The sequence below is a fragment of the Leiobunum rupestre genome, chromosome 2, assembly GCF_980474605.1.
Source record: "Leiobunum rupestre chromosome 2, qqLeiRupe1.1.hap1, whole genome shotgun sequence".
NCBI lineage: Eukaryota > Metazoa > Arthropoda > Arachnida > Opiliones > Sclerosomatidae > Leiobunum > Leiobunum rupestre.
This window is the reverse complement of record NC_143385.1, coordinates 85,329,513-85,351,391: the sequence shown is the minus strand read 5'-3', so window position 1 is coordinate 85,351,391 and position 21,879 is coordinate 85,329,513. Positions and strand designations below refer to the sequence as shown.

Below are 21,879 nucleotides of genomic sequence, written 5' to 3'. Positions count from 1 at the left end.
ACCAGTCTCTTCGGGGGCACGGGTTCGAATGCAGCTGCTGTCATTATTCAATTTTGCCAGAGATATGTTTTTAAGTGCGTGGGAAAATCTTTTTACAGAAATTAGACGATATTTTAGTTAATAATAATCCACACGAAGGCAGTGTGGCCGTGTGTACTATGGCGCTGGTTTTAGGCACCAGTCTCTTCGGGGGCGCGGGTTCAAATCCCGCCGCTGTCATTGTTCAATTTTGCCAGAGGTTCGCTTTAAGGGGCATGGGAAATTCTTTTTACAGCATTTAGGCAATATTTTAGTTAATAATAATCCCCACGAAGGCAGTGTGGCCGAGTGGTCTATGGCCGTGATTTTAGGCACCAGTCTCTTCGGAGGCGCGGGTTCAAATCCCGCCGCTGTCATAATTCAATTTTGCCAGAGGTATGTTTTTAGGGGCATGGGAAAACCTTTTTACAGCATTAAGATGATATTTTAGTTAATAGTAAACTACAAGAAGGCAGTGTGGCCGATTGGTCTATGGCTCTGGTTTTAGGCATGAGTCTCTTCGGGGGCGCGGGTTCGAATCCCGCAGCTGTCACTATTCAATTTTGCCAGAGGTATGTTTTTAGGGGCATGGGAAAACCTTTTTACAGCATTTAGGCGATATTTTAGTTAATAAATATCCACACGAAGGCGGTGTGGCCGAGTGGTCTATGGCGCTGGTTTTAGGCACCAGTCTCTTCGGGGGCGCGGGTTTGAATCCCGCCGCTGTCATAATTCGATTTTGCCAGACTTATGTTTTTAGGGGCATTGGAAAACCTTTTTATAACATTATGACAATATTTTAGTTAATAGCAATCCACACGAAGGCGGTGTGGCCGAGTGGTCTATGGCTCTGGTTTTAGGCACCAGTCTCTTCGGGGGCGCGGGTTCGAGTCCCGCCGCTGTCAGTATTCAATTTTGCCAGAGGTATGTTTTTAGGGGCATGCGAAAACCTTTTTACAGCATTTAGACGATATTTTAGTTAATAAATATCCACACGAAGGCGGTGTGGCCGAGTGGTCTATGGCGCTGGTTTTAGGCACCAGTCTCTTCGGGGGCGCGGGTTCGAATCCCGCCGCTGTCATTATTCAATTTTGCCAGAGGTACGCTTTTAGGGGCATAGGAAAACCTTTTTACAGCATTTTGACGATATTTTAGATAATAAAAATCCACATGAAGGCAGCGTGGCCGAGTGGTCTATGGCGCTGGTTTTAGGCACCAGTCTCTTCGGGGGCGCGGGTTAGAATCCCGCCGCTGTCACTATTCAATTTTGCCAGAGGTATGTTTTTAGGGGCATGGGAAAACCTTTTTACAGCATTTAGACGATATTTTAGTTAATAAATATCCACACGAAGGCGGTGTGGCCGAGTGGTCTATGGCGCTGGTTTTAGGCACCAGTCTCTTCAGGGGCGCGGGTTCGAATCCCGCCGCTGTCAGTATTCGATTTTGCCAGAGGTATGTTTTTAGGGGCATGGGAAAACCTTTTTACAGTTTAAGACGATATTTTAGTTAATAATAAGCTACCCGAAGGCAGTGTGGCCGAGTGGTCTATGGCGCTGGTTCTAGGCACCAGTCTCTTCGGGGGCGCGGGTTCGAATCCCGCCGCTGTCATTATTCAATTTTGCCAGAGGTATGTTTTTAGGGGCATGGGAAAACTTTTTTACAGCATTTAGATGATAATTTAGTTAATAGTTATCCACATGAAGGCAGTGTGGCCGAGTGGTCTATGGCGCTGGTTTTAGGCACCAGTCTCTTCGGGGGCGCGGGTTCGAAATCCCGCCGCTGTCATAATTCAGTTTTGCCAGAGATATGTTTTTAGGGGCATGGGGAAACCTTTTTCCAGCAATTAGACGATATTTAAATTAATAATAATCCATACGAAGGCAGTGTAGCCGAGTGGTGTATGGCGCTGATTTTAGGCACCAGTCTCTTCGGGGGCGCGGGTTTGAATCCCGCCGCTGTCATAATTCGATTTTGCCAGAGGTATGTTTTTAGGGGCATAGGAAAACCTTTTTACAGCATTTAGACGATATTTTGGTTAATAAAAATTCACATAAAGGCAACGTGGCCGAGTGGTCTATGGCGCTGGTTTTAGGCACCAGTCTCTTCGGGGGCGCGGGTTCGAATCCCGCCGCTGTCATAATTCGATTTTGCCAGAGGTATGTTTTAAGGGGCATGGGAAAACCATTTTACAGCATTTAGACGATATTTAAATTAATAGTAAACCACACGAAGGCAGTGTGGCCGCGTGTTATATGGCGCTGGTTTTAGGCACCAGTCTCTTCGGGGGCGCGGGTTCGAATCCCGCTGCTGTCATTATTCAATTTTGCCAGAGGTATAATTTAAGGGCCGTGGGAAAACCTTTTTACAGCATTAAGACGATATTTAAATTAATAATAATCCATACGAAGGCAGTGTAGCCGAGTGGTGTATGGCGCTGGTTTTAAACACCAGTCTCTTCGGGGGCGCGGGTTCGAATCCCGCCGTTGTTATTATTCAATTTTGCCAGAGATATGTTTTTAGGGGCATGGGAAAACCTTTTTACAGCATTCAGACGATATTTTAGTTAATAGCAATCCACACAAAGGCAGCGTAGCCGAGCGGTCTATTGCGCTGGTTTTAGACACCAGTCTCTTCGGGGGCGCGGGTTCGAATCCCGCCGCTGTCATAAATCAATTTTGCCAGAGGTATGTTTTTAGGGGGATGGGAAAACCTTTTTTTAGCATTTAGATGATATTTTAGTTAATAGGAATCCACACGAAGGCAGTGTGGTCGAGTGGTCTATGGCACAGGTTTTAGGCACTTGTCTCTTCGGGGGAGCGGGTTCGATTCCTGCCGCTTTCATAATTCGATTTTGTCAGAGTTATGTTTTTAGGGGCATGGGAAATCCTTTTTACAGCATTTAGGCAATATTTTAGTTAATAATAATCCCCACGAAGGCAAGGTGGCCGAGTGGTCTATGGCGCTGATTTTAGGCACCAGTCTCTTCGGGGGCGCGGGTTCGAATCCCGCCGCTGTCATTATTCAATTTTGCCAGAGGTATGCTTTAAGGGGCATGGGAAAACCTTTTTACAGCAATAAGACGATATTTTAGATAATAGAAATCCAGACGAAGGCAGCGTGGCTGAGTGGTCTATGGCGCTGGTTTTAGGCACCAGTCTCTTCGGGGGCGCGGGTTCGAATCCCTCCACTGTCATAATTCGATTTTGCCAGACTTATGTTTTTAGGGGCATGAGAAAACCTTTTTATAACATTATGACGATATTTTAGTTAATAGTAATCCACACGAAGGCAGTGTGGCCGAGTGGTTTATGGCGCTGGTTTAAGGCACCAGTCTCTTCAGGGGCGCTGGTTCGTATCCCGCCGCTGTCATAATTCGATTTTGCCAGAGGTATGTGTTTAGGGGCATAGGAAAACCTTTTTACAGCATTTAGACGATATTTTGGTTAATAAAAATTCACATAAGGGCAACGTGGCCGAGTGGTCTATGGCGTTGGTTTTAGGCACCAGTCTCTTCGGGGGCGCGGGTTCGAATCCCTCCACTGTCATAATTCGATTTTGCCAGACTTATGTTTTTAGAAGCATGAGAAAACCTTTTTATAACATTATGACGATATTTTAGTTAATAGTAATCCACACGAAGCCAGTGTGGCCGTGTGGTCTATGGCGCTGGTTTAAGGCACCAGTTTCTTCAGGGGCGCGGGTTCGAATCCCGCCGCTGTCATAATTCGATTTTGCCAGAGGTAATGTTTTAGGGGCATAGGAAAACCTTTTTACAGCATTTAGACGATATTTTAGATAAAAGAAATCCACACGAAGGCAGTGTGGCCGAGTGGTCTATGGCGCTGGTTTAAGGCACCAGTCTCTTCAGGGGCGCGAGTTCGTATCCCGCCGCTGTCATAATTCGATTTTGCCAGAGGTATGTTTTTAGGGGCATAGGAAAACCTTTTTACAGCATTTAGACGATATTTTGGTTAATGAAAATTCACATAAAGGCAACGTGGCCGAGTGGTCTATGGCGTTGGTTTTAGGCACCAGTCTCTTCGGGGGCGCGGGTTCGAATCCCGCCGCTGTCATAATTCGATTTTGCCTGAGGTATGTTTTAAGGGGCATGGGAAAACCATTTTACAGCATTTAGACGATATTTAAATTAATAATAAACCACACGAAGGCAGTGTGGCCGCGTGTTCTATGGCGCTGGTTTAAGGCACCAGTCTCTTCGGGGGCGCGGGTTCGAATCCCGCCGCTGTCATTATTCAATTTTGCCAGAGGTATAATTTAAGGGCCATGGGAAAACCTTTTTACAGCATTAAGACGATATTTAAATTAATAATAATCCATACGAAGGCAGTGTAGCCGAGTGGTGTATGGCGCTGGTTTTAAACACCAGTCTCTTCGGGGGCGCGGGTTCGAATCCCGCCGCTGTCATACTTAATTTTTGCCAGAGATATGTTTTTAGGGGCATGGGAAAACCTTTTTACAGCATTTAGACGATATTTTAGTTAATAATAAGCTACCCGAAGGCAGTGTGGCCGAGTGGTCTATGGCGCTGGTTTAAGGCACCAGTCTCTTCGGGGGCGCGGGTTCGAATCACGCCGGTGTCATAATTCGATTTTGCCAGATATATGTTTTTAGGGGCATGGGAAAAACTTTTTACAGCATTTAGACGATATTTTAGTTAATAATTAGCTACCCGAAGGCAGTGTGGCTGAGTGGTCTATGGCGCTGGTTTTAGGCACCAGTCTCTTCGGGGGCGCGGGTTCGAATCCCTCCACTGTCATAATTCGATTTTGCCAGACTTATGTTTTTAGGGGCATGAGAAAACCTTTTTATAACATTATGACGATATTTTAGTTAATAGTAATCCACACGAAGGCAGTGTGGCCGAGTGGTCTATGGCGCTGGTTTAAGGCACCAGTCTCTTCAGGGGCGCGGGTTCGTATCCCGCCGCTGTCATAATTCGATTTTGCCAGAGGTATGTTTTTAGGGGCATAGGAAAACCTTTTTACAGCATTTAGACGATATTTTGGTTAATAAAAATTCACATAAGGGCAACGTGGCCGAGTGGTCTATGGCGCTGTTTTTAGGCATCAGTCTCTTCGGGGGCGCGGGTTCGAATCCCTCCACTGTCATAATTCGATTTTGCCAGAGTTAATGTTTTAGGGGCATAGGAAAACCTTTTTACAGCATTTAGACGATATTTTAGTTAATAATAAGCTACCCGGAGGCAGTGTGGCCGAGTGGTCTATGGCGCTGGTTTTAGGCACCAGTCTCTTCGGGGGAGCGGGTTCGAATCCCCCCGCTGTCAGTATTCAATTTTGCCAAAGCTATGTTTTTAGGGGCATGGGAAAAATTTTTTACAGCATTTAGATGATATTTTAGTTAATAGTACTCCACACAAAGGCAGCGTGGCCGAGTGGTCTATGGCACTGGTTTTAGGCACCAGTCTCTTCGGGGGCACGGGATCGAATCCCGCCGCTGTCATTATTCAATTTTGCCAGAGGTATGTTTTTAGGTGAATGGGAAAATCTTTTTACAGAATTTAGACAATATTTTAGTTAATAATAAATTACCCGAAGGCAGTGTGGTCGAGTGGTCTATGGCGCTGGTTTCAGGCACCAGTCTCTTCTGGGGCGCGGGTTCGAATCCCGCCGCTATCATAATTCCGTTTTGCCAGAGGTATGTTTTTAGGGGCATGGGAAACATTTTTTACAGCATTTAGATGAAATTTTAGTTAATAGCAATCCATACGAAGGCAGTGTGGCCGAGTGGTCTATGGCGTTGGTTATAGGCACCAGTCTCGTCGTGGGCGCGGGTTCGAATCCCGCCGCTGTCATTATTCAATTTTGCCAGAGCTATGTTTTTAAGGGCATGAGAAAACTTTTTTACAGAATTTAGATGATACTTTAGTTAATAGTAATCCACACCAAGGCAGTGTGGCGGAGTGGTCTATGGTGCTGGTTTTAGGCACCAGTCTCTTCGGGGGTTCGGGTTCGAATCCCGCCGCTGTCATTATTCAATTTTGCCAGAGGTATGCTTTAAGGGGCATGGGAAAACCTTTTTACAGCAATAAGACGATATTTTAGATAATAGAAAACCACATGAAGGCTGCGTGGCCGAGTGGTCTATGGCGCTGGTTTTAGGCACCAGTCTCTTCGGGGGCGCGGGTTCGAATTTCGCCGATTCCATTATTCAATTTTGCCAGAGGTATGCTTTTAGGGGCATGTGAAAACCTTTTTACAGCCTTTAGACGATATTTTAGTTAATAATAAGCTACCGGAAGGTAGTGTGGCCAAGTGGTCTATGGCGCTGATTTAAGGCACCAGTCTCTTCGGGGGCGCGGGTTCCAATCCCGCCGCTGTGATAATTCGATTTTGCCAGAGGTATGTTTTTAGGGGCATAGGAAAACCTTTTTACAGCATTTAGACGATATTTTAGTTAATAAAAATCCTAACGAAGGCAGTGTGGCCGAGTGGTCTATGGCGCTGTTTTTAGGCACCAGTCTTTTCGGGGGCGCGGGTTCGAATCCCGCCGATGTCATATTTCAATTTTTCCAGAGGTATGTTTTTAGGGGCATGGGAAAACCTTTTTACAGCATTTAGATGATATTTTAGTTAATAGTAATCCACAAGAAGGCAGTGTGGCCGAGTGGTCTTTGGTGCTTGTTTTAGACACCAGTCTCTTCGGGGGTGCGGGTTCGAATCCCGCCGCTGTCATTATTCAATTTTGCCAGAGGTATGTTTTTAGGGGCATGGGAAAACCTTTTTACAGCATTTAGACGATATTTTAGTTAATAATAAGCTACCCGCATGCAGTGTGGCCGAGTGGTCTATGGCGCTGGTTTTAGGCACCAGTCTCTTCGAGGGCACGGGTTCGAATCCAGGGGGGTCTCGCTTGAGCTTTTGTAGAGTGCGGTTGCCGATTTTTCCGCTCCGTTTTTCTAGTCTCTTCCTGCGTTTAAGCCTAGGCTTAGTGTTTTTTAATTTTATTTAGTATTCTATAATCCCAGTTTATTGAGTTGTTAATTAATTTTTAATCTTTGACCCTGCTTTGCAGGGTCTTTAACCCCTTTAACTAATTTAAATTATGGAAGTTTTAAGACGTACGGTTTTCGTCGCTTCTGAAGCGACGGCCGTTAATTTGGTAGAAGATGATTTGAAAGCGCATTTTGGTTTGGATTCATATTCGTCAGTGGTCGCTACTTTGGGTGGCTTTTTTGTCACATTTATAACATTGGAAGATGCGGATACTTGCGTTGAACATGGTATGGAGATTGGGGGCTTAGAATGTGTCGTTGCAAAGGTTGGGAGCCGCGAGGTTTTGATGACGTTATCTGGTCTACCGGAATTTGTCACTGATGAAGCGGTGAAAGATAAGTTTGTCAGCATGAAATGCGAGGTAAAGTCTGACGTGATGTGGGCGCGGGAAAATGGAAAATATTACGGTCAACGGTCGATAAAAGTGTCATTACCGGAGGGCGTGTCAAGTTTGCCTTATACTATTCGTATTCGTGATGTCTTGGGTCTTGAAACTAATTACCGTCTCCGCCACGACCGTCAGGCCAAGGTCTGTAACAAATGTTTTTCCACATCTCATTTATATCGCCAATGCCCCGATTTTCGTTGTCGAAAGTGCGACCTTCAAGGTCACGGAATCCGTCAATGTCCGGATTGGGAGAAGGGCGCCCAAGGCCGGCCTGCTCAAGTCAACGAAAAAGTGGGCCACGCTATTGTTCATGAATTGCCGATGGATCAGGGGGAAGCGGTGAATCCACAACTTCCACCCGACGTGGATGCGGGTACTCCTAAAGAAATGCCTGATAAAGAACCCTCCTCAAATTTATCGTTAAGCGCAGCTAAGAGACCGATTTCTACTTCCACTGGTAGTGATGATGGTGTCCGCCACACTGGTAATTTGTCTTTGTCCGCTTCGACTAGTAAATCGTCATATTCTAAAAGGCTCCGTGACAATAAAACTTTTGAGAAGGCCATAGCTATCAGGCGTTTTGGTTCGTGGGAAAAGCTTCGGATGGAGGCTCCAGAGAACGGGGATCAGTTGGCGGCGAAGGAGAAAGTGGATGGCGGTGGGACCTAAGTCACAATGATGCGTTTGGCCAGTTGTAATATTCGCGGACTGCGGGATGATCAGAAGATTTTAGAGTTTTTGGAACTTAGTAAGCCGTATGACATTATTTGCCTTCAGGAGACGCATTGGTTAGCGGAGCACGCGCATCGGTTTAAGTCTCTATGGCGTGGTCAAGTATTTTTTGACAATGATTCGACGACCGGATTTCGCGGCGTGGCAACGCTTGTTCGGCCGGGTTTATCTGCTATCGCTTCACGCGTGATCGTCAGTAATGAGGGACGGTTCGTTATTGTGTCGCTTAACTTCGATGATGTGTCGATAGATATTGTTAACGTGTATTTACCTAATGACGCGAATGATCGGGTTCCTTTTTACGCGCGGCTCCGAAATGAGGTTTCTCGTTTGCAGCGTCCAGTAGTCGTGGGAGATTTTAATGATGTCGTTAGTCGCACTCGGGACCGTTATCCTATTCCGCTGGCAGCATCTCGTTTACGCCCTACAGAGCTCTTCCACTTCATAAGCTCGCTCCATCTCGTTGATGTCTGGAGGGTCACGCATCCCCACGTGTTTGACTGGTCATGGGCTGGTTATGTTTTCGGGAAGTATGTACAATCGCGTATCGATTATAGTTTTGTCCCCGAGTCGGAACGTAAAAATGTCCAGATTTGTCCAATTCTGCCGTGTTCGCTATCGGATCACAAACTTGTGGAACTGCGTTTTCATCTCGACGGGGTAGCCATAGGACCTGGTACGTGGTCTTTCAACGCAAGCTTTCTCGAATCGGATTCGTATCGTGACGCTGTGAGTCGCATTATTCGTCGTAGTCGTACTTGGCCGGAATTCTCCACGTCGGTCATTGCCTGGTACGAGAGGTTGAAGACTTCGTTGCGTGATCACGCTATGTTTTTTGGAAAATTACAAGCTACGCGTAGTCGCGAGCGTCGTACTGCGTTACGGTTAGCGGTAGACCAAGCTCATGTTGATTTCCGTAATGGTCTCATTGACGCGTCGGAGTTGACTTCTAAGATCGACGATCGTAATTTCTTTGATCGGAATTCCCTCCGGGGGGCCGTGATCCGTTCCAATCAATTGTGGCGGACGGACGGTGAACAGCCGACAGCCTATTTTTTACGCTTAGAAAAGTATCGCCAATGTAAGAAAAATGTACGGTACATCTATTCCGCGTCGCGCACTCTACTAGTAGATCCGTCGGATGTTCGTCATAGAATTTTCGAGCATTTTAGCGATATGTACAGAAGTCAACCTGTCAATCGCTTTTCGGTGGAGGAATACGCGGCGCATCTTCCAACTCGGTTATCGGACGACGCAAGTGCTATCTGTGATAGCCCGGTGACTTGGACGGATGTTACGTTAACCCTGGGGCAGCTTCCCAGTGGTAAGAGTCCAGGGAAGGATGGACTTACCAATGAATTTTGGAAATTCGTTCTTCCGCAAATTAAGGTTGAGTTTCTGGCGCTGATCTCTTTTTGTCAGGCGGAGGGTTGCTTGCCTCCAAGTATGAAAGAAGGTATGATCGTGCTGCTGCCTAAGAGCGGCGACTTACGCTACGTTTCAAACTGGCGTCCCATCACGCTCCTCAATGCTGATTATAAGATTCTCGCGAAGATCCAGGCGATGCGGCTTTCGGCGGTTTTGCCGACGATAATTTCGGATCGTCAGACCGGCGCGATTAAAGGTCGTGGGGCAATAAGTACCCCTTCACTTTTACTTGACACTATCGATTACCTTCAAGGTGTAGACTCTGGTGGCATCCTGTTGAAGTTGGACTTGTCCAAAGCGTTCGATTGCGTGTCTTGGCTGTATCTCTTTGCTGTCTTGCGGGCTTTTGGATTCGGGCCAACTTTTTGTGGGTGGATTCAAACGTTTCTCATCGGTAGCAGGTCATGTTTGAAGATTAATGGCTATCTAACCGATTTTTTCCAACTCGGACGCTCGGTTCGTCAGGGTTGTCCGCTTAGCCCCCTTCTTTACGTTCTAACATCCGAAGCCTTAGTTTTCGCGTTGGAGCGTCGACGGTCTATTGTCCGAGTTTCGTGGCCGGGCATCCATTCGGCTCCTCTTTTGCGCATTCACGTTGACGACAATACGGTAGTCGTTCGCGACCGGCAGTCGGTGGAGGAGGTTGTTGCTGAATATAACCGCTTTTCGGAAGGTTCGGGCGCAGTTTTAAATTTGGCCAAGTGTCGCGGTTTATGGCTTGGCTCAGATCGTTCCAATGTCCCTGAAGTAATATCTGGGATAACTATTTCTTCGGATCCGCTAGAGGTTCTTGGCGTTTATGTTGGTTCGTCTCACAATGATACTCTGGAACTTAATTGGTCTTCGCGTTTAGAAAAATTTAAAAAAGTTTTACGAACTTGGCAAGCGCGGCATTTAACGGTTACCGGCAAAGTTATTTTAGTTAACACTTTGGCTATGTCCATTTTGTGGCATACTCTTCGATCGGTTCCGTTTCCTGACCGTTACGCGGCGGAGTTCCGCAAAGTGGCGTTGGCGTTCATCTGGGGTTCTAAGGCCCATAAGGTTTCGTACGATACTCTTACTCGCCTTAAGCGTTTGGGTGGCTATGGACTGATTGATTTGAAATGGAAAACGTGCGCGTTCCGTTTGAAGGAGTTGCAGGCGATTCTGTGCGCGGATTGTCCTTCTTGGCAGAGAGATCTTGCCGTGGCACTCTTGAATCCTTTTGACGGGACTTCCAGCCCCGGAATTAATGTTTTACGGTGCCAGTTAACTCAGCCGTTATTAAGTCGTCTTTCTCCGCGTTATCGCGAAATGTGAATTGCCTGGCAGACATTTCTCACTTCGCAGAATTTACGTCTACAGATGGCGGCCGATCCGTTCCACGAGCCGGTGTTTTATAGTCAGCGTGTTGATCTATCTACTCTGACTTCGCGGTCACGGCTTCCGTTTCTTTCGCATGGCCTACTATGTCTCCGCGATTTTTGTTACGAAGTCATACCTGGTTTTCTTCCAGAGGACAGTGTATTGGAACTATGCGATATTGATGCCTCGATGCAGCGGGCTCTGGATGTCAAACGCGTTTATTCCGTTATTAAAGAATCTTTGCCGAAAGTTTTTTTCGACCGCGTGTACGCTTCTTCGTCGCGGGTTCCAGTCGAGAACGCAATACGTGTTTTTACCTCTCCGAGGGGACAAAGTCCCCTAGGAGGGGTTATACAACGACCGTGTCTGTCTGTGGGTCTGTGGGTGGGTCTGTCTGTCAGGACTGCGAACGCGTTCGCATTTTCGGTGCAAAGTGTAATCACTGCGTACGCAGTTTCTCAAAGGGTTGGCAAAACCACCGTGTGACGGTGAGCGTTAACGGATGCATTTGCGGTTTGGTTTGGATGGTGTTTTTTCGCTCACCGTCGTGACGGTTTGGTGTATTACGGTTTTTGTAATGTTTATGCGTAGGTTGTGAGTGTTGAATTTGTTGTGTTTGAGTTCTGATGGATGTGCATGTTGAGTCTGTTGTGTTTATATGGGCGTTTTCTCTCCAACTTCTTCTTAATGACTTTGGGACGGACTGAGTGCTGAATGTAATGCTACCTCTCAACGTCCAATGGCAGGGTTTCCACCAGTTGTACACGGTATTCGTCTTAGTATCAATTTGCGATCGCATCGGGCGGGATTTGAACCCGAGACCTCCTGACTGACAGGCGGACGTTCTACCACAGAACCACCGACACTTGTTACGCCTTATTGAAAATTAGACCTTCAGCTTTATCGGAAGCGTACTTAATAGAGTACGAAATTTTGGTTTAATTGAAATAGAATTGAAATTGAAATTATTGCATCGAAGAAATTCTAATTTAGCGTTTCTCTATTGATTAAAAACAAATGCGCCACACAGGTTTCGAACCCAGACCATTCGGCTTGGCAGTCGAGCGCTCTACCACAGAACCACCGATAGCTGCTTAGATTCACTGAAATTAAGACAGGCATCGTAAGCATAATAGGTAATAAAGTCTTTTTTTATTAATGAATTTATGAAGGCCTAATCTGGTATTTTTTAAAGGTTAAATCTTGTTTTAGCGCAGTCAGCCGAGATTAGAGGGTTAAAGGGTAGACCCTGTGGGTGGTCCACTTTCTTAACGACCTATATATAGTTCTGTTAATTCAAAGGAGATAATTTAACGTTAATTGCTTTAAGAGCTGGCGGTTAGTCAAGTGGCTCTCTGTGCTTTGTTGATGGTAAGGTTTTTGCTTCTTGTAAATACATTTGGTGTGGATATTTGGATATCTACGATTTCTAACGCAGTCAATGATTTCTTGGGTGTGCGAGTCATTATATGATATTGGAAATTGGACGGCATTGGTCTTTTTCATGTGGTATGCGTCATAACGTCAACAGGAAGTGAACGAGTCGTCCACTACCAGATATCTACGGTATCTTCATCAAGGGCGAGTGTTGAAATAAAATGAGCGTTAAAGATGTGGCAAGTATTTCGTAAGCGAGTAATTCCAAAAAGCCTCTGTAGATATTTCTTTCATTAAAATTTGCTTCGTATTATATTTAACTGATAAACTTGTTCTGTAAAAGGGTTTAATTCAATTGTGCATTGTTATAGTACGTCTAACTTACTGTTGTAACTACTTAACTTATGATATTCTGAATAAATTAAAATTGGTCGTTTCGTCTCAATTATTTTAATTATAATTAAAAATTTATACCGGGCGGGATAGAAATGGGTTAATATTTTTAACAAATAACTCTAAATTGCGGAGATATATCTTTAAGGGTTATCTCGAGAAATTAATACCACTAGAGACAATTCTTCCGAGGAGAGGTATATTTTGGCTTGCCAACTTGTTTCCAAAGACAACACCGAATTCGATTATTTGGCGGCCTCGGCTAAAGAACTATATCAGCGCTACCTTTCGGTTCGAAATTACGAGTCATCCGGTGAGCTTCAGTGGCGGGAATATTTAGGAGGTCCCTTACCGAAACCAGGATGGAGTTGGTTAAAAGGACGAGTTTTAAGTCCCGAACAACGCGATAATAATTTAAGAATTGTTCATCACGCGCTATTTCTTAACAAACGTATTCATTTGTTCGATCCGCAGATCTCTCCCATGTGTACTTTTTGTAAAAAAGCAGAAGAAACATTATCACATATATTATTTGGGTGTAGCATTGTTGAGGCCTGGTGGTCATGGCTATTTAATGATAAACTTGGTTTAAAAGTCGATTATTTTACCAATCCCGGCTTTGTTCGAAATTGTTTTATTGTTTTTCAAGGTAAATGCCCGATATCTTTAAATTGTCACGAGTTAAAAATAATACATTTCATGGTATCTCTTTTAAAGTATCTTATTCTGGACTGCCGTTCCTTTTCTAATTTCAATCAAAACATACCTCTCGTAGTAGTACAACATAGATTTTATGCAAAAATTAAATGCGAAATACGTAAAACCATTAAAATTTTTAAAGATAAAGATAAAGAATTTACTAACATGTTGTCAAAAATATTTTAAGAACTCTAATTTAACATTGTCAATAGTCTTTAAAAAGCACTCCAGTCTGTTTTAAGGGGTTAACTATTGTTCTTTAATTGCATTCATATATATATATATATATATATATATATATATAGCATTCCAAGAGTTGTTTTTGGGTTAGAATTCCTGTATTTTTATGACTGTTGTTATTCTTTTGTTAATATTGGTCTCGCAACTTTTGTAATATACACTAAAAATGTATTTTTTAATGATATAATTAAAAAAAAAAAAAAAGAGTGGTCTATGGCCAGACTTATGTTTTTAGGGGCATGGGAAAACCTTTTTATAACATTATGACGATATTTTAGTTAATAGTAATCCACACGAAGGCAGTGTGGCGGAGTGGTCTATGGCGCTGGTTTAAGGCACCAGTCTCTTCGGGGCGCGGGTTCGAATCCCGCCGCTGAAATTATTCAATTTTGCCAGAGGTATGCTTTAAGGGGCATGGGAAAACCTTTTTACAGCAATAAGACGATATTTTAGATAATAGAAATCCACATGAAGGCACCGTGGCCGAGTGGTCTATGGCGCTGGGTTAAGGCACCAGTCTCTTCTGGGGCACGGGTTCAAATCCCGCCGCTGTCATAATTCGGTTTTGCCAGAGGTATGTTTTTAGGGGCATGGGAAAACCTTTTTACAGCATTTAGATGATATTTTAGTTAATAGCAATCCACACGAAGGCAGTGTGGCCGAGTGGTCTATGGCGCTGGGTTTAGGCACCAGTCTCTTCTGGGGCACGGGTTCAAATCCCGCCGCTGTCATAATTCGGTTTTGCCAGAGGTATGTTTTTAGGGGCATGGGAAAACCTTTTTACAGCATTTAGATGATATTTTAGTTAATAGCAATCCACAAGAAGGCAGTGTGGCCGAGTGGTCTATGGCGCTGGTTTTAGGCACCATTCACTTCGGGGGCGCGGGTTCGAATCCCGCAGCTGTCATAATTCGATTTTGCCAGAGGTATGTTTTTTCGGGGCATGGGAAAACCTTTTTACAGCATTTAGACGAAATTTTAGTTAATAATAAGCTACCCGAAGGAAGTGTGGCCGAGTGGTCTATGGCGCTGGTTTTAGGCACCAGTCTCTTCGGGGGCGAGTGTTCGAATCCCGCCACTGTCATAATTCGATTTTGCCAGACTTATGTTTTTAGGGGCATGGGAAAACCTTTTTATAACATTATGACGATATTTTAGTTAATAGTAATCCACACGAAGGCAGTGTGGCGGAGTGGTCTATGGCGCTGGTTTAAGGCACCAGTCTCTTCGGGGCGCGGGTTCGAATCCCGCCGCTGAAATTATTCAATTTTGCCAGAGGTATGCTTTAAGGGGCATGGGAAAACCTTTTTACAGCAATAAGACGATATTTTAGATAATAGAAATCCACATGAAGGCACCGTGGCCGAGTGGTCTATGCCGCTGATTTTAGGCACCAGTCTCTTCGGGGGCGCGGGTTCGAATCACGCCGCTGTCTAAGTTCAATTTTGCCAGAGGTATGTTTTTAGGAGCATGGCAAAACCTTTTTACAGCATTTAGACGATATTATAGTTAATAAAAAGTTACCCGAAGGCAGTTTGGCCGAGTGGTCTATGGCGCTGGTTTTAGGCACCAGTCTGTTCGGGGGCGCGGGTTCAAATCCCTCCGCTGTCATAATTCGAATTTGCCAGAGGTATGTTTTTAGGGGCATAGGAAAACCTTTTTGCAGCATTTAGACAATATTTTATTTAATAATAATTCACACGAATGCAGTGTGGCCGACTGGTCTATGGCGCTGGTTTTAGGCACCAGTCTCTTCGGGGGCGCGGGTTCGAATTCCGCCGCTGTCATAATTCGATTTTGCCAGAGGTATGTTTTTAGGGGCATGGGAAACATTTTTTACAGCATTTAGATGAAATTTGAGTTAATAGCAATCCACACGAAGGCAGTGTGGCCCAGTGGTCTATGGCGTTGGTTATATGCACCAGTCTCTTCGGGGGCGCGGTTTCGAATCACGCCACCGTCATAATTCAATTTTGCCAGACTTATGTTTTTTGGGGGATGAGAAAACCTTTTTATAACATTATGACGATATTCTAGTTAATAGTAATTCACACGAAGGCAGTGTGGCCGAGTGGTCTTTGGCACTGGTTTTAGGCACCAGTCTCTTCGGGGGCACGGGATCGAATCCCGCCGCTGTCATTATTCAATTTTGCCAGAGGTATGTTTTTAGGTGAATGGGAAAATCTTTTTACAGAATTTAGACAATATTTTAGTTAATAATAAACTACCCGAAGCCAGTGTGGCCGAGTGGTCTATGGCGCTGGTTTCAGGCACCAGTCTCTTCGGGGGCGCGGGTTCGAATCCCGCCGCTATCATAATTCCGTTTTGCCAGAGGTATGTTTTTAGGGGCATGGGAAACATTTTTTACAGCATTTAGATGAAATTTTAGTTAATAGCAATCCATACGAAGGCAGTGTGGCCGAGTGGTCTATGGCGTTGGTTATAGGCACCAGTCTCGTCGTGGGCGCGGGTTCGAATCCCGCCGCTGTCATTATTCAATTTTGCCAGAGCTATGTTTTTAAGGGCATGAGAAAACTTTTTTACAGAATTTAGATGATACTTTAGTTAATAGTAATCCACACCAAGGCAGTGTGGCGGAGTGGTCTATGGTGCTGGTTTTAGGCACCAGTCTCTTCGGGGGTTCGGGTTCGAATCCCGCCGCTGTCATTATTCAATTTTGCCAGAGGTATGCTTTTAGGGGCATGTGAAAACCTTTTTACAGCCTTTAGACGATATTTTAGTTAATAATAAGCTACCGGAAGGCAGTGTGGCCAAGTGGTCTATGGCGCTGATTTAAGGCAGCAGTCTCTTCGGGGGCGCGGGTTCCAATCCCGCCGCTGTGATAATTCGATTTTGCCAGAGGTATGTTTTTAGGGGCATAGGAAAACCTTTTTACAGCATTTAGACGATATTTTAGTTAATAAAAATCCAAACGAAGGCAGTGTGGCCGAGTGGTCTATGGCGCTGTTTTTAGGCACCAGTCTTTTCGGGGGCGCGGGTTCGAATCCCGCCGATGTCATATTTCAATTTTTCCAGAGGTATGTTTTTAGGGGCATGGGAAAACCTTTTTACAGCATTTAGATGATATTTTAGTTAATAGTAATCCACAAGAAGGCAGTGTGGCCGAGTGGTCTTTGGTGCTTGTTTTAGACACCAGTCTCTTCGGGGGTGCGGGTTCGAATCCCGCCGCTGTCATTATTCAATTTTGCCAGAGGTATGTTTTTATTGGCATGGGAAAACCTTTTTACAGCATTTAGACGATATTTTAGTTAATAGCAATCCACACGAAGGCTGTGTGGCCGAGTGGTCTATGGCGCTGGTTTTAGGCACCAGTCTCTTCGGGGGCGTGGGTTCGAATCCCGCCGCTGTCATAATTCGTTTTTGCCAGAGGTATGTTTTTTCGGGGCATGGGAAAACCTTTTTACAGCATTTAGACGATATTTTATTTAATAGTAATCTACACGAAGGCAGTGTGGCCGAGTGGTCTATGGCGCTGGGTTTAGGCAACAGTCTTTCTGGGGCACGGGTTCAAATCCCGCCGCTGTCATAATTCGGTTTTGCCAGAGGTATGTTTTTAGGGGCATGGGAAAACCTTTTTACAGCATTTAGATGATATTTTAGTTAATAGCAATCCACAAGAAGGCTGTGTGGCCGAGTGGTCTATGGCGCTGGTTTTAGGCACCATTCACTTCGGGGGCGCGGGTTCGAATCCCGCAGCTGTCATAATTCGATTTTGCCAGAGGTATGTTTTTTCGGGGCATGGGAAAACCTTTTTACAGCATTTAGACGAAATTTTAGTTAATAATAAGCTACCCGAAGGAAGTGTGGCCGACTGGTCTATGGCGCTGGTTTTAGGCACCAGTCTCTTCGGGGGCGAGTGTTCGAATCCCGCCACTGTCATAATTCAATTTTGCCAGACTTATGTTTTTAGGGGCATGGGAAAACCTTTTTATAACATTATGACGATATTTTAGTTAATAGTAATCCACACGAAGGCAGTGTGGCGGAGTGGTCTATGGCGCTGGTTTAAGGCACCAGTCTCTTCGGGGCGCGGGTTCGAATCCCGCCGCTGAAATTATTCAATTTTGCCAGAGGTATGCTTTAAGGGGCATGGGAAAACCTTTTTACAGCAATAAGACGATATTTTAGATAATAGAAATCCACATGAAGGCACCGTGGCCGAGTGGTCTATGCCGCTGGTTTTAGGCACCAGTCTCTTCGGGGGCGCGGGTTCGAATCACGCCGCTGTCCAAGTTCAATTTTGCCAGAGGTATGTTTTTAGGAGCATGGCAAAACCTTTTTACGGCATTTAGACGATATTTTAGTTAATAAAAAGTTACCCGAAGGCAGTGTGGCCGAGTGGTCTATGGCGCTGGTTTTAGGCACCAGTCTGTTCGGGGGCGCGGGTTCAAATCCCGCCGCTGTCATAATTCGATTTTGCCAGAGGTATGTTTTTAGGGGCATAGGAAAACCTTTTTGCAGCATTTAGACAATATTTTATTTAATAATAATTCACACGAAGGCAGTGTGGCCGAGTGGTCTATGGCGCTGGTTTTAGGCACCAGTCTCTTCGGGGGCGCGGGTTCGAATTCCGCCGCTGTCATAATTCGATTTTGCCAGAGGTATGTTTTTAGGGGCATGGGAAACATTTTTTACAGCATTTAGATGAAATTTTAGTTAATAGCAATCCACACGAAGGCAGTGTGGCCCAGTGGTCTATGGCGTTGGTTATAGGCACCAGTCTCTTCGTGGGCGCGGGTTCGAATCCCGCCGCTGTCATTATTCAATTTTGCCAGAGCTATGTTTTTAAGGGCATGGGAAAACCTTTTTACAGCATTTAGACGATATTTTAGTTAATAAAAATCCTCACGAAGGCTGTGTGGCCGAGTGGTCTATGGCGCTGGTTTGAGGCACCAGTCTCTTCGGGGGCGTGTGGTCGAATCCCGCCGCTGTCAGTATTCGATTTTGCCAGAGTTATGCTGTTAGGGGCAGGGGAAAACCGTTTTACAGCATTAAGACGATATTTTAAATAATAAAAATTCGCATGAAGGCAGCGTGGCCGAGTGGTCTATGGCGCTGGTTTTAGGCACCAATCTCTTCGGGGGCGTGGGTTCGAATCCCGTCGCTGTCAGTATTCGATTTTGCCAGAGGTATGTTTTTAGTAGCATTGGAAAATCTTTTTACAGAATTTAGATGATATTTTAGTTAATAGTAATCCACACGAAGGCGGTGTGGCCGAGTGGTCTATGGCGCTGGTTTTAGGCACCAGTCTCTTCGGGGGCGCGGGTTCAAATCCCGCCGCTGTCATAATTCCATTTTGCCAGAGGTATGTTTTTAGGGGCATAGGAAAACCTTTTTGCAGCATTTAGACAATATTTTATTTAATAATAATCCACACGAAGGCAGTGTGGCCGAGTGGTCTATGGCGCTGGTTTTAGGCACCAGTCTCTTCGGGGGCGCGGGTTCGAATTCCGCCGATGTCATTATTCAATTTTGCCCGAGGTATGCTTTTAGGGGCATGTGAAAACCTTTTTACAGCCTTTAGACGATATTTTAGTTAATAATTAGCTACCGGAAGGCAGTGTGGCCGAGTGGTCTATGGCGCTGATTTAAGGCAGCAGTCTATTCGGGGGCGCGGGTTCCAATCCCGCCGCTGTCATAATTCGATTTTGCCAGAGGTATGTTTTTAGGGGCATAGGAAAACCTTTTTACAGCATTTAGACGATATTTTAGTTAATAAAAATCCTCAGGAAGGCTGTGTGGCCGAGTGGTCTATGGCGCTGGTTTTAGGCACCAGTCTCTTCGGGGGCGTGGGTTCGAATCCCGCCGCTGTCAGTATTCGATTTTGCCAGAGTTATGCTGTTAGGGGCATGGGAAAACCGTTTTACAGCATTAAGACGATATTTTAAATAATAAAAATTCACATGAAGGCAGCGTGGCCGAGTGGTCTATGGCGCTGGTTTTAGGCACCAGTCTCTTCGGGGGCGTGGGTTCGAATCCCGCCGCTGTCAGTATTCGATTTTGCCAGAGGTATGTTTTGAGGTGCATTGGAAAATCTTTTTACAGAATTTACACGATATTTTAGTAAATAATATGTCACACGAAGGCAGTGTGGCCGAGTGGTCTATGGCGCTGGTTTTAGGCACCAGTCTCTTCGGGGGCGCTGGTTCGAATCCTCGCTGCTGTCATTATTCAATTTTGCCAGAGGTATGTTTTTAGGTGCATGGGAAAATCTTTTTACAGAATTTAGACGATATTTTAGTTAATAATAAGCTACCCGAAGGCAGTGTGGCCGAGTGCTCTATGGCGCTGGTTTTAGGGACCAGTCTCTTCGGGGGCACGGGTTCGTATGCAGCTGCTGTCATTATTCAATTTTGCCAGAGATATGTTTTTAGGTGCCTGGGAAAATCTTTTTACAGAAATTAGACGATATTTTAGTTAGTAATAATCCACACGAAGGCAGTGTGGCCGAGTGTACTATGGCGCTGGTTTTAGGCACCAGTCTCTTCGGGGGCGCGGGTTCAAATCCCGCCGCTGTCATTGTTCAATTTTGCCAGAGGTTCGCTTTAAGGGGCATGGGAAATCCTTTTTACAGCATTTAGGCAATATTTTAGTTAATAATAACCCCCACGAAGGCAGTGTGGCCGAGTGGTCTATGGCCGTGATTTTAGGCACCAGTCTCTTCGGAGGCGCGGGTTCAAATCCCGCCGCTGTCATAATTCAATTTTGCCAGAGGTATGTTTTTAGGGGCATGGGAAAACCTTTTTACAGCATTAAGATGATATTTTAGTTAATAGTAAACTACAAGAAGGCAGTGTTGCCGATTGGTCTATGGCTCTGGTTTTAGGCACCAGTCTCTTCGGGGGCGCGGGTTCGAATCCCGCAGCTGTCACTATTCAATTTTGCCAGAGGTATGTTTTTAGGGGCATGGGAAAACCTTTTTACAGCATTTAGGCGATATTTTAGTTAATAAATATCCACACGAAGGCGGTGTGGCCTAGTGGTCTATGGCGCTGGTTTTAGGCACCAGTCTCTTCGGGGGCGTGGGTTTGAATCCCGCCGCTGTCATAATTCGATTTTGCCAGACTTATGTTTTTAGGGGCATTGGAAAACCTTTTTATAACATTATGACAATATTTTAGTTAATAGCAATCGACACGAAGGCGGTGTGGCCGAGTGGTCTATGGCTCTGGTTTTAGGCACCAGTCTCTTCGGGGGCGCGGGTTCGAATCCCGCCGCTGTCAGTATTCAATTTTGCCAGAGGTATGTTTTTAGGGGCATGGGATAACCTTTTTACAGCATTTAGACGATATTTTAGTTAATAAATATCCACACGAAGGCGGTGTGGCCGAGTGGTCTATGGCACTGGTTTTAGGCACCAGTCTCTTCGGGGGCACGGGATCGAATCCCGCCGCTGTCATTATTCAATTTTGCCTGAGGTATGTTTTTAGGTGAATGGGAAAATCTTTTTACAGAATTTAGACAATATTTTAGTTAATAATAAACTACCCGAAGGCAGTGTGGCCGAGTGGTCTAAGGCGCTGGTTTCAGGCACCAGTCTCTTCGGGGGCGCGGGTTCGAATCCCGCCGCTATCATAATTCAGTTTTGCCACAGGTATGTTTTTAGGGGCATGGGAAACATTTTTTACAGCATTTAGATGAAATTTTTTGTTAATAGCAATCCACACGAAGGCAGTGTGGCCCAGTGGTCTATGGCGTTGGTTATAGGCACCAGTCTCTTCGTAAGCGCGGGTTCGAATCCCGCCGCTGTCATTATTCAATTTTGCCAGAGCTATGTTTTTAAGGGCATGGGAAAACTTTTTTACAGCATTTAGATGAAATTTTAGTTAATAGAAATCCACACGAAGGCAGTGTGGCTGAGTGGTCTATGGCGTTGGTTATAGGCACCAGTCTCTTCGTGGGCGCGGGTTCAAAACCCGCCGCTGTCATATTTCAATTTTTCCAGAGGTATGTTTTTAGGGGCATGGGAAAACCTTTTTACAGAAATTAGACGATATTTTAGTTAATAATAATCCACACGAAGGCAGTGTGGCCGAGTGGTCTATGGCGCTGGTTTCAGGCACCAGTCTCTTCGGGGGCGCGGGTTCGAATCCCGCCGATGTCATATTTCAATTTTTCCAGAGGTATGTTTTTAGGGGCATGGGAAAACCTTTTTACAGCATTTAGATGATATTTTAATTAATAGTAATCCACAAGAAGGCA

General features: G+C 45.1%; 19 non-coding genes across 19 annotated transcripts; all 19 read left to right on the top strand.

Moving 5' to 3' along the window:
* The first annotated feature begins 841 nt into the window (after positions 1-841).
* TRNAL-UAG (transfer RNA leucine (anticodon UAG)) lies at positions 842-923 on the top strand. The gene has a single exon. It is a non-coding gene; the product is annotated as a tRNA-Leu (tRNA).
* Positions 924-1,017: 94 nt separating this feature from the next.
* Positions 1,018-1,099, top strand: TRNAL-UAG (transfer RNA leucine (anticodon UAG)). The gene has a single exon. It is a non-coding gene; the product is annotated as a tRNA-Leu (tRNA).
* A 94-nt stretch (positions 1,100-1,193) lies between these two features.
* On the top strand, positions 1,194-1,275 carry TRNAL-UAG (transfer RNA leucine (anticodon UAG)). Its single transcript has one exon. It is a non-coding gene; the product is annotated as a tRNA-Leu (tRNA).
* Positions 1,276-1,369: 94 nt separating this feature from the next.
* Positions 1,370-1,451, top strand: TRNAL-UAG (transfer RNA leucine (anticodon UAG)). The gene has a single exon. It is a non-coding gene; the product is annotated as a tRNA-Leu (tRNA).
* A 93-nt stretch (positions 1,452-1,544) lies between these two features.
* On the top strand, positions 1,545-1,626 carry TRNAL-UAG (transfer RNA leucine (anticodon UAG)). Its single transcript has one exon. It is a non-coding gene; the product is annotated as a tRNA-Leu (tRNA).
* Positions 1,627-2,073: 447 nt separating this feature from the next.
* Positions 2,074-2,155, top strand: TRNAL-UAG (transfer RNA leucine (anticodon UAG)). The gene has a single exon. It is a non-coding gene; the product is annotated as a tRNA-Leu (tRNA).
* Positions 2,156-2,425: 270 nt separating this feature from the next.
* Positions 2,426-2,507, top strand: TRNAL-UAA (transfer RNA leucine (anticodon UAA)). Its single transcript has one exon. It is a non-coding gene; the product is annotated as a tRNA-Leu (tRNA).
* A 1,502-nt stretch (positions 2,508-4,009) lies between these two features.
* Positions 4,010-4,091, top strand: TRNAL-UAG (transfer RNA leucine (anticodon UAG)). The gene has a single exon. It is a non-coding gene; the product is annotated as a tRNA-Leu (tRNA).
* A 270-nt stretch (positions 4,092-4,361) lies between these two features.
* On the top strand, positions 4,362-4,443 carry TRNAL-UAA (transfer RNA leucine (anticodon UAA)). Its single transcript has one exon. It is a non-coding gene; the product is annotated as a tRNA-Leu (tRNA).
* A 94-nt stretch (positions 4,444-4,537) lies between these two features.
* On the top strand, positions 4,538-4,619 carry TRNAL-AAG (transfer RNA leucine (anticodon AAG)). Its single transcript has one exon. It is a non-coding gene; the product is annotated as a tRNA-Leu (tRNA).
* Positions 4,620-4,889: 270 nt separating this feature from the next.
* TRNAL-AAG (transfer RNA leucine (anticodon AAG)) lies at positions 4,890-4,971 on the top strand. The gene has a single exon. It is a non-coding gene; the product is annotated as a tRNA-Leu (tRNA).
* A 622-nt stretch (positions 4,972-5,593) lies between these two features.
* Positions 5,594-5,675, top strand: TRNAL-CAG (transfer RNA leucine (anticodon CAG)). The gene has a single exon. It is a non-coding gene; the product is annotated as a tRNA-Leu (tRNA).
* A 10,214-nt stretch (positions 5,676-15,889) lies between these two features.
* On the top strand, positions 15,890-15,971 carry TRNAL-CAG (transfer RNA leucine (anticodon CAG)). The gene has a single exon. It is a non-coding gene; the product is annotated as a tRNA-Leu (tRNA).
* A 2,030-nt stretch (positions 15,972-18,001) lies between these two features.
* TRNAL-UAG (transfer RNA leucine (anticodon UAG)) lies at positions 18,002-18,083 on the top strand. The gene has a single exon. It is a non-coding gene; the product is annotated as a tRNA-Leu (tRNA).
* Positions 18,084-18,881: 798 nt separating this feature from the next.
* Positions 18,882-18,963, top strand: TRNAL-UAG (transfer RNA leucine (anticodon UAG)). The gene has a single exon. It is a non-coding gene; the product is annotated as a tRNA-Leu (tRNA).
* A 622-nt stretch (positions 18,964-19,585) lies between these two features.
* Positions 19,586-19,667, top strand: TRNAL-UAG (transfer RNA leucine (anticodon UAG)). The gene has a single exon. It is a non-coding gene; the product is annotated as a tRNA-Leu (tRNA).
* A 1,151-nt stretch (positions 19,668-20,818) lies between these two features.
* Positions 20,819-20,900, top strand: TRNAL-UAG (transfer RNA leucine (anticodon UAG)). Its single transcript has one exon. It is a non-coding gene; the product is annotated as a tRNA-Leu (tRNA).
* Positions 20,901-21,170: 270 nt separating this feature from the next.
* On the top strand, positions 21,171-21,252 carry TRNAL-CAG (transfer RNA leucine (anticodon CAG)). Its single transcript has one exon. It is a non-coding gene; the product is annotated as a tRNA-Leu (tRNA).
* A 447-nt stretch (positions 21,253-21,699) lies between these two features.
* TRNAL-CAG (transfer RNA leucine (anticodon CAG)) lies at positions 21,700-21,781 on the top strand. The gene has a single exon. It is a non-coding gene; the product is annotated as a tRNA-Leu (tRNA).
* Positions 21,782-21,879: the final 98 nt, after the last annotated feature.